This window comes from Anopheles marshallii, chromosome 3, assembly GCF_943734725.1.
Source record: "Anopheles marshallii chromosome 3, idAnoMarsDA_429_01, whole genome shotgun sequence".
In the NCBI taxonomy this organism is placed as follows: Eukaryota; Metazoa; Arthropoda; class Insecta; order Diptera; family Culicidae; genus Anopheles; species Anopheles marshallii.
The window spans coordinates 28,210,464-28,222,407 of record NC_071327.1 but is presented as its reverse complement, the minus strand read 5'-3'; positions in this window follow the sequence as shown (position 1 = coordinate 28,222,407).

Genomic DNA, 11,944 nt, shown 5'->3' with positions numbered 1-11,944 from the left:
CGAAACGATACGAATTAATGTAGGCAATTTCTTCAACCTCCAATCAGGCATCCTGCTGCAAGGCATAATTAATTATCCCTTTTGTTCGGGTTTTGTAAAATTTAATTATGCCACTACCATTTGTAGCCGTGGTGTTTCCCGATCGATTGAAGCAGGAACGCAAGAAAATAAGAACTATTTCTCAATTTCAACAGAATGTACTCTCTGGGTGAAAAAAATTCTTCATAGCACTTGAAGCAATGCTTTAATGTAAGTGGAATTCGTTTTGTTCTGCTAGCCTTTTCGCCGAGCTGCTGTCCCCGCCAGCAGGCAGCACCATCCACCATCGACGAAATCCTCTGAAAAGTGTTCTTCTCAAGTTTATTTACATTCCCGTAACGGACCAGAACGGCCGGTTGGAGACCGTGTTGGAGGACATTCGGACCCAGATTGGCGGTAGCAACCGGATGATGATGGTTCGGTTTTATTTTTAGAGCGTCCTTTGAATTGTGTTTTTTTTGTGTGTGGCCCATGTTTTTTTTTCCTTTCCACTCGCGTTCCTCCACTTTCCACTTTCCTTTCCTTACTTCGTTGTGTACTGCGCAAACACCGGGGACGAAGTCCAATTTAACGTTAAATCCCCAATGAGCTGGAGGACAAGTTTGCGACACGGTTCGGGAGAGCTTTGGAAGGATTCGGGTAAAGTTGGTGGATCACGCTACCGAAATGGCTTGCCATTTTCTTATGCAGCACAGTAAAAGGTGAAAGTAATTTTTCAGAAATTGCGATTTAGAATTGTTTCGTTATTTTCGGTGTGTGTTTGCTGTGTCGCTTTTCGGCTGATCATATGATCTTGTACCGGGTGGGCCAAATTGGGATATACGGTGAAACAATGCTGTGAAATGTATGACTATTTTTAGAAATGTTGCTGCTTTTGATTCGGTAAAGGTGGAGGATCTTGTTTTGAAGCTGCTGGATCTATGATTTGTATACTATTCTCTATGGGAAACATTGATTCCTTAGTAAATACTACGTAGAAAATTTGCACTGAAGGTAATGCCTTTTTGTGGTATCCACAATAAACCGTTAAAAGTATTAAATTTTTTTTATTTCCAAACGAAGAAAATTTTTGAGAAATATAAATCACTCCGGCTCAACATAGAATATAGAATGTGAGGAAACCTCGACTAGATCATACCTCGCGCTTACAGGACTATCTGTTCAGTTAAATATAATTGAATTAATAGAGGCAGAGCTTGATGTAATTATTGGTGTATCCAAATATGAAAGGGAAGCATTTAAGTTATATGCATGGTTTATTAAATGTTCTTTTGCAATTAAGCTTTTTTGGGGAATTACATTCAAACCTTGTTAGTAAGCATTTATTTGCATATCAATAAAGTAAATATATCGATTATCAGATTCATCAGGTTATCAGTAGTACATAACCTGTTTAAAAATTATAAGTCGTCATCTTTAGATGCCTCCATCCAAAAATATAGCTCATGCAGTTTACTAATTTTAACAATCGGATTAAAATTTGAAGTATTTAATGAATACAGTGCGGGAACAATTGATTAGCAATAAAGGATAACATCATCAAACTGTAGGGAAATTAATACCGTCAATTTAGCTACGAACCGGAATCGTATTTTGCACTTCTTAAGCTCTCTAATAAGATTTGTTCACACCATGTTAGTGTTGGTTCACAAACAGGCGTGTACCACATAATGAACCATGTGATTATCACCGGCAAACTAAACGTCAACCCGAACGTGAAAAGGTTGTTCACTAGCGATTTTCCATTTCCAACCAGCATTCCCGTCCGATTAGACCAGACGATTAGACGGTTAGTTGAATGTCAAGAGTGCCAGCAAAGGTAACACTATCCCAATCCGGGGCGCAAGCAGACTGGACGATAAATATGCAAGCCCAGCTGTCAGCTGGTTGTGAGCGCTAGGCGATCCAACGGTCCAGCGATGCAAACCTTCGTTGGTAACGTTCGACGCGTGCTGGAGGTCGGCAGACGGGTTGGAAGGGGTGGCTAGCGAACCCCGGCCGGTCGGGTAAGTGAAATCCGATGTTATGCAAATCGAAATCTTTGGCGCCAGTCGCTGCTATCTTATATTTGGGCGCGTTTATTTGACATAACTTTTGGAAGCGTAGTCCAGGGACCGATTTGCATAGCTTCGGGCCGCCACGGAACCCATTGCGGAGGAGGGTTCTCTCATCAGGGTTGCGCATATAAATGTGCATCATGTTGCCGAGACATCCAGTGTGCGCGTTCTCCCAGTACCTCCCATCCCCCCTCCTAGTCCGTATCATCTCGTGCTTTATTGGCCGCGGGGCCAAGCATGACGACGAATTTGGGCGATGCTTTAGACAAGCAGCATCATGCATTACTTCCTTATTTCGGGCATACTCTGCCCATCCCTTTTCCGAGCTTGCCACTCGCGCTGGTGTCGATGTTCATCGTTTGCACACGGGGAAAACCCAGCATGGTATCAAACTGTATCATACCTGTGCTCGTGAATGTACGATTTTTGGCCTATCGTAGGGGTTTGGTTCGTTTTGGTCGGTTGGCCGGTCGGGTTTGGATGCCTTCTTCCGGCAGTGCTTTCGAGATGATTGCATTTTATGCAAATAGTGCAACTCTTGGCTTCCCGGATCTCCCGTACCGCCAACGGATTGCACCTGCACACCCGGGCATTTCTCGCGACGTTCGGCGAGTCGAGTCCAATTTACGGAAATAGACTTATGAATAATAAATTTCAAACATCATGTCGCGATGAAGCTGTACTCCAACGCTGGCATTTCCACAGCGTGCTGAGCGTGGCAGTATTTCGTGTGTTTGCCATGAGGCGTGAGCTCACGGCTTAGTGACCGAGCGACCTGCACAGAAAACCTGTGCTGGCTGGCAATACCAGCAGTAGCATCAGCAGCAGCAGCAACAGCAGAAACATAACGGGTAATGGAAATTTATTTCGATGTGAAATGGTCGATGAAAATGGGATTTTTTCGATAGTGCTGACCAGCGAGTGCGATAGCGTGTAAGTGGCCGGAAGAATGATCAACCTGGCACCGTTTTCGGGCAGAACTTCGCCCCAGAACGGTTGGTCGGTCTTTGATGGGAAGTTATGTTAAAATAATGTGCACCTAACGTTTGATAATGATTTTCACTTCACCCGTCCGGGGGCTCTTTAAAAAAGTGCTGGGTTGGTTTCGTAACCGAAGGTTGCAAAAAATGATATTTATGATTTTGGTGTGAATTTTTGTATTGAATGCATACATACGTTTTGTTTAGTGATTTTTTGGCATGTTTGTTTAAGGATTGGTAATCATTTTTTATACAGAGTGTTAAATTTGTCTCGTTCTCGTCTCGATAATTAACTTTTGGTTACTTATGAGTTCATTTAGTTTAAATTAAAGTTCGCGGTTCGTGGTTCGATATTTAACAATTTTTTGGAGAACTGTTTGTCTGAATGATGTAATTTAAATGATACCTCTGATCTTATAATGATATAATGACTAGTCTTATTTATGATCTGTAACTGATGCAATAGTTAAAATGAAAGAGTACTTTGTTACATAAATCGTTGTGTAGAAAACAATCACATAATTGTAACAGGATCATTTTAATTAAATATCAAAAACTAATATGGGGAAAACTGATATGTAAAAATACGGTGTATAACATAGTCACTCAAGAAACGTAATATAGAATGGCTATTAGCTATATGAAAAACTTGTGCAATAAAGAAGTTTAAAAGGCATAAAGAAAAGCTAGTATGCAACATTTGAATACAAAACATATTGTTTATATTCTTAAACATTAAATTCATTTGTAAATAACAAATGAACAAAATACCAACCATTGACGTCTACAGCTCTTTCGCTTTAGGGGATAATACTTTCGGCAAATTATCAGGCAGTTTTTTTAACCAAGCCAAGTCCTATTAGATCTGCTAGAGATATCTGTTTGTCGAAAATAAAAATACTTCTCTACCTACGAATTGTATTTACGGACAAATATTCGCAGAATCTGCCTCCGTTTACTAATGGTTTCAGGAATCGCAATTAAAAGATCATCGCTATCTCTCTCTCTCTCTCTCTCTCTCTCTCTCTCTCTCTTTCTCTCTCTCTCTATAGTACATAAAATTGGGTACGGGGATAATTAAATGTATTTAAAAGAGAAAAAAAACTGCATACAGAACACCAGAGCGACCACCACAAACAGAGCACCAGGCACAAACACACTAACAAACTGTTTGATGAAATGAACCATTAATTACGGACGTGCATAATTCATGTAATTAAAACACATTCCAAGCGAGCAAAAAATAAACATAAATTAAGAGACCGGTTGGCAAACAAACTGGTAAACGGTTTCGTTTGTTTGTGCGTGTGGGTTGCAATGCTACGGCATGGAATAATAGCACTGATTTTATGTAAATAAAACTATCATCACCTAGAACTAACAAAGCGCTTGTTGGTTTATTAATCTTTTATGCTTGTTTTGTCTGATAGTTGTTAGATTTGCAATTTTGTTGATTGATCAATATGCAATTCAGTACACCCCCAAAACCACTGAGCTTGTGTGAGTAGGTTTTCTACAAACTGAATTGTTTTTTCACGCATGTTTTTCTCATCTCAGGTTTGTTTACGAAAACAAAGCGAAAAATAGTTTGGACCACACCGGATGTGTTACATCACTCAGGCAATCTCTAGTTATACAAAATAAGCACTTTCAGCAATATGCACTAGCCGTGCACTGGTACGGTTGGGAAAGGGAGTTAACGTACCAACACGGCTCTCCACAGCATTTCCGAACTGTGCCCATGGTTTTTCAAACGCTTTTCATTGCCGGAAATTCATGAGCTGTCGAACAAACGGGCCAACAAGCCATTAATGGAACCAACTATGTGTCGTCAACAAGCTCGCAAAAAAGGACAATGGACGCCTCCCCGGAGGACCGGCGAGTCTTTGGAGAACCGTAGAGTACTGGGGTTGGATTAAAAATTAAAATTCAAATCTTTCTGCGCTCTAGGAGAGGCAGAAAGAGAGCAAGGAGCGGCAGAAAATAAAACAAAAACCATCGACCCGTTGGTCTGCCAGGGGAAAAAAGGCGATGGTGTCGCGCACTCTTGGGGTCGGTGCTACGTGGGGTTGGTGCTTGGGCCAATGTGCGCCCGTGTTGACGATCAGTGCAAAAGCACTGCGGCCATTGTGTGTCATATGTTCGGTTGTGAGTGTTGAGAATGCTTGGTTGATTGGTTTTTTCGCTGTGCTGTGTTATTTTTCACTTGTAAATGAAAACAATGGTCGGCCGTTCCCGGCGGAATTGGGACGACCACGAGCAAAAAGGAACTGTACGAGATACAGAAACACACACACATACACCTTACACACAGAGCCTTCACACGTAGGCTTGGTTGGCGTATTATTCATGCTGTTGATTATGCATGGATCTTTGCTTCAATGTTGCTGCCGTCATCTGTGAAGCGGTGCTCCGCCCTGGATGTTCAACATCCGTATTTGACACAAATTGCTACGAGTTGGAATAGCATTAGAGAGCGATAGAAAAGCAAATGTATGTCACTCTCGTTGTGATACGGTGACACTGGATGTATAGTTCTTGGAATGGGGTTTATTCGAATCATACATACCAAAGCGTGCGATACGCATACCGTATTGGCTTCTTAGAATTGCGTAAAATTCAAAAGTCAAAGGTTATTGATGGGCATGATTCGGTTTACTCTCGGACGCAAGGCAAAAGATGATCCACTGCTTCATACTATTACAGCTTTACAATTCCATATTCGACATTGAGAAGGACTTTATTAGTACCTAAACTACCAAAACTTTCTGAAAATCCTTGAAAAGATCTAAAGAGCAATACTTAAAAGGACTTTGAAGAATGTCTTTTTTGCGAAGGACAATAAACAAAACGTGGACCGGAATCCTACCATATTTAGAAAAATAATTATATTTGATTAAATTCTTACAAAGGATTTTCCCTATACTGCACTTCGTTCGCCAGATTCCATGTACTCCTGCAAGAGAGATCCAGAGAAAGTACACGCACTACACGACGAGTGTTTTTTTTGCAATTTCACGCGTTGTTGCACTGGCAATGTGCAAGCGTGAAAAGATTCAGCGTGAAACATTACAAAATTTCGCACTCGCCTTAAGATTTCCATCCAGTGCTCCAGCTTTCCAAAATAAATTTATCCCTCCACACGGCAAGCTATGCCACTTTCGGCCCCAGCACTTACACACTTGTTTCAACCTGCCTGCTGTTAATGTATTTATTTACTTGATAAACGTTCCCATTATTATCAGCAAAGATTGTATTTCACGTCAGTGACCAAAAATTCAATTACCCGAAACCGAACCCTCCGGGTGTGTATGGGAGTCCACGGCAGTAGAGTCAATTTACGACACAAACGTCTACGGAATGTCGCTGAAGAGGCTGCGCCGAAGCTGGGCCCTTCAACACGGTCTCTCTTTCTCGCCCCCGGAGCCGTTACGATCCACTACACGACGAGTGGATGCCATCGCTATGGGGCAGCGTGCACAGTTTTTAAGTAAAAGCACATCCAATATGGAGCATCGAAGTGGCGAAAAGCCGTTATTTGTTCGTTCCATTTTTTTTTCTTGCAGCGGAGATATGTTTCGGGGGAGAGATTTATTTTCTTGCGGCTCAGTGAAAGGTACATTTAGATAAGGCTGCCGGGTCGTGATGAAGCATCACGATGTAAGCGTACATAGCTATGTAGTGGGATCGGGGTTGCACCGTCGGATTGTTTCCCGGGGCTTTTGTTTGGCGACAGGGTAACACCCTGGCAACTGACATGCTGCCACGGTACGGTTGAAAACATGGCGAAAGTCAATTTTAATTGCGTGATTTATGTGGAATTTCATTTTCTCACGCATGGGTTGTACGGTTCCGAGAAGTTGTTAAACATTGCACGGACGGGTTCAGATTGGAAAGTGTGTTGAAACACCGCGGAATCACAGAATAAAGAAAGTGGTAGACAATAAAAATGTTACAAAACATCAGTTCCAGCTATAATGAAAATGCTAGTGAAAATTGTGTACTAAAATTCTTGAATCTGATTATTTACGCTGTCATTATGGGGTCATACATAATTTTATTGCCCTGCATGCAGAAAAATAGAAGCATTATTAAAAGTACAATTTCTATCGAAAAAGAATTTCGAAGAAAAACTGATATAAACATTTGTTGAATCAAGTACATAATGAATTAATTAGAGGGGCAAATAAGATATAAGAATTAAAGCCTCTCTCATTAATGATTTTTGTTCGAAAAATTCAAACATTATTAAGAAAGTTATAAATTTGTGCCTTTCATTTAATGGCATATCATCTATTTAATCGTGAGGGCTGTTTTAAATTGAGATGCTTTGGCAGCGTTGAATCGATCTTGAGAAACAAAAGGCATCCAAGGAAATTGATTGGTATCTATCTATAACGAGGCTGTTATACGACAACACTGGATAATCGTGAAGATTATCTGATGAACTTTGTTTGAAGTTTACTCTTAATAGATTGATCTGAGCACATTATCAACCATTTGGAAAGATATTTTCTTAATCCAGAACATTTGGTCGCTATTTTTGGAAGATTACCTGGTGGTCTGGCTCGGTTAGTCTCGACGAACGCTTTTACCTAACAAAGTCCACATTGTCCAGATACTTCTTAACTGTTTGGTCCATTGCTTAAATGTCCAGAGAGAACGCAGAGATCGCTTTGTCGTCACTTTATGTTGATGTCTGCAGTCAGTACAATACAAGACTTCCGTCTGAATGTTTGGCTTTTATCTACATAACGCAACCAAATAGTACTGGTTTCACCAATAGTTCTTACTGAACTTCGATGACAAAACGCTTGAATCTGTCTATGTTTTTCATCCATACATTATAATTCCAATCAGTTCTACATGAATAATTAGATTACACTGCTATTTATCATTTGTATATGAAATTGGTATGCTTTTCTGTTCCTTTCTGAAGCTGTAGGCATCCTATTCAATTTGGGCAAATCACCAATCGGCTTTGATAAATCCAACATCCTGATAGTTTAGTTAGACCTTTGATTAATGTTTTATTTTTTTCCCCGTACATCATGAACAGAACAAGTGTTGCTTTATCATCGTACTGCCCTCGGTTTGCCACATACGAGGTTCAACTGATCTTCTCCACTTGACCATCCGCTCTCAAACGCGTATCGAATTGAACGCAACGCAGGGGTCCGTAAGAGGATACAACAGTATACGGGGTTAACATAAATCCCGCATTCATTCACATTACCATTCCCAATAGGTGTCACCAACAAGTGCAGGTCACGGTTGAGCGAGAATTTAAATTCACATTTCGCTTCTTTTTTTCAATGCACAGAAATAAATAAAAAATACCAGCACACATACACAGAGACACGACAAAATCCATCCATAAATCATTTCACAACATAACAGATGAATTCTAAAATGAAAAATGATTTATGGTGAAAGAGAAAGGGAAAACAGGACTAAAAGAATAACAAGCACAATAAAAAAACACACAAACGCGAATCGTATAAAAGGATTCGTAAAATGTACCCGTAAAACATGGAATTGCACACACGCGGAACATAAACATTTGCGCGTTAGCATAATAGTATCACACGTCTGTGACATCGTTTCTAAACATTATCACTAAGTGTTGGAGGGCCGAGTCAGAAGATCATATATTATTCGGCTCCCGTCAACCGGGACAGGTGGGTTGGGGCAAAGTTGGAGCATGATTTACATTTCCTCATGGTTGGTGCCAGTGCCGTGTATTGACCCGGGACTGTGTTGTTAAAGTTTCACCAACCGTTTCAGTTATAAATGGGATTGGAAACAAAATCTTTTACAATAACCCGGAAAGATTTATGGTACGCTTCACGCAGAACCGATGGTTAATTATTCTCGATCACAGCGGGAAGTTCCAATAAACATGGTGTGATTCATGGACTCTTCTTACCACTCCCGCTCTGTAACACCCGATCGCGTTACGGGGGTTTGCAAAAACGTAACGCTAGCCAAACTTATTCGATTCCATTTCCGCTTAACGATTGTTTGCGGAGCTTGTGTTTAAATCGTTGGTTTTTGTTTCTGTTTGCCCGTCTGTTTGGCACTTATCCATAACCAATATTGCCCTGTTTGAGATGGAGTGCCTTTTTCCCGCTGTTCAATGCCTAACAGTACGTACACCACAGGTTGGCAACAGTTATCGATGCTGTTTTTTTCATGTCTACTAATAGAATATGAACAGACTTTTAAAATATACAGACGGTGGGTATCGGTGCTGGCCACTTCCCGGTAATTGACAAAATAACGTCGGATTTCGTTCGACGAATGAAAATGCACAGCGTAGCATCGGTAGCGAATTGAGTTGATGATAAATGGGTAGCTTAATAATTCACCTCAGGTACATGGTTTATGGTTTATGTTTGTTCAGCACTTTTGTTGTTCTTTCGCAGAAGAAGCTTTGGAGGAATAGAAACAGCAAAAAAAAAAGCTTACGTGCTGGCGCAACATAAACCCACGTTGTACATGTTTCCGTCATTACTGTGTTTGTTCATGGAATATTCCATCAGTGAAATGTTAGGCCTAGCAGATAGATCGAATTGAAGTGGTACGGTTTCTAGTTGTACTTGTGGTAACATACGAGCGTTATGTCTACGCGAGAAGATGGTTTTGCAAAGGTCCAGTAGTACATTGTTGGCCACGTCGCTGCGTACAGCTAAACATTTTCTTATGAATTCCACATACATACCTATAAAAGTGTAAAAACATTGTAACATTCCAGAGTGCGCAGTTTGTGTGGTTTTTTTTAAACCTCTTGTTTTCCCTAACTCACCCAGATTGCAAAGGTTGTCCATAACGTAACTTCAAATACGACCGTTGCATTCCATTAGCCGAGCGAGCTGAAGCACGTTCCAGTAGTTTAATAGCGCATCGCTGTGAACACCATAAGACTAACAGGATATGCTACCACCGGCTGCAACACTTTCCATCGCACCGGTGCCCTTTTACGCTGGAATGGATTGGCTTGCTAAAAGTTTCCGCATCGGGTTTTAAGACTCACTTCCTGCACGCAGAAGGGCAGACGGTGCTTTTTTTTGCTGTGCTTCGGCGATTATCACTCATAGAATCTATACGCTTCTGCTGCTGTAAACTGCACAAACCAACTGTACTGGCACATGGGAACACATGGAAAACCGGTTTTAACGATAGCGATTTCAATCACTCAACCGTTAATGGAACAAAAATTATATTTCAATTTTAATTTCTCCATTCACCTATTTCTGAACGGGCGCTATCTACATTTTCACAGCTTTACACACTCTTCGTTTTAGCAGAATCACGTTTGTATGAGTCGGGTTAGCTCGTAACGGAAACTAAAAAATTAACAGAAATTCAAAAACACTCCACTTATTCGCCGTTCTACGTATTCCCGGTGGTAATTCAAACGGTCGTAGGTTAGATGACGGGTAATCCAAGGTGTTGGTAATCCACTCCAGCGGTCGTATCCAGTGTTCGTGCAGTCGCTTAAATTGTTAACCATTACTGCGTGACCCGGGTCAGGATGGGCGAACGAAACACCCAGCCGTCAGTTAAGGAATGCTGGGAACAAACACGCTCGCCCAGTTCGGTCCACACGCGGCGAAAGTTCGGAAGAAACTGAGCCTCGAAACACGGTTTTGGTGAAGTCGAACAATTTCACCCCAACCGGTAGTCATTTCCTTCATGAACGCTCATGAACGAAAGGGATGCTGTGCGTATGGCGAACAAATCTTTGAAATGATTAATTTTAGATGTCGTTATTTTCAATTATGTTTTAAGTGCTTGTAATGGTTGTTAGTTTAAAGTTATACTTTTCCTTTATTTTTCCTCTCGTTAATTCTTTTAAATCAATCAATGGCATGTTTCAGGGTAGGTGTAAGGTGGCTGTTACAAAGTTCATTTCTTTGGCAGTACAAATTCAAAATACTGAGAATCAGGAGAGGGTAAATTGTTTTTGTTCATCCATCCTAGCCTCACATTCTATTTGCTGCTACGAAGAAATAAATATAAGTATTTAAATTTAATTTACATTTAAATTAATTTGCATTTAATTTACATCACGGCATGCTAAGAACAATTTTCGGGCAACAGAATTGATGGATTTATCTTTTTTCTTCTTCTTGGAATAATAAAATGAATACGGTATGAGTGAACTGCAGAGTAGTCACTCTGCAGGTTCATGATCTAAAATTTAGTGCGTTTGTTGGTACTTAAGAAAAAGGGAAAGTGAATATAAGATAGAAAAGGTAAAAAAATCGGGAGACGAAATAAAAGAATGATTAGTTTTATTGGAGTTATTAGTTAATTTAGAAAACAAGAGAAATTACCTCATTTATTATTTACTTATTTCTTGGTAAAAATTAATTTCTTATCAATCGTTCTTAGTAAGTCAGATAAAAAATGAAAGGTCCGTTTCTTAACTGCCATGAAATTCTCCGAAATTAATACATATTTCATGGTATTTTAAACTAGGGAATAAAATATCACATTTCATGATAATTGTGTATCCACATTGAAATAGATGCTAAGCGACCCTTCCTGCTGAATGCCCAAGTAAGAGCGTAGCAACTTTCCAGCTAAACGCTAATGAAAATGATGTCTCAATCACTAGTCGAGCTCGACCGGTGTGATGAATATTTTCTGCTTCGTTCACCTGCCCAAACCAACGGAAAGCCATGTTACGCGGTACGGAAACGAGCGGATATTGGGAACGGTATAAAATTTCATCTTGTCCTTACTAAAGCCAAAACGCTCAAAAAGAGTAGACAAACCAAGGAAAAACAAAATAAAAGCTGCCTGATAGCACAAAATCGGTTCGTTGAGGAAATGAAAGTCGAAGGTAAAATTTATTGA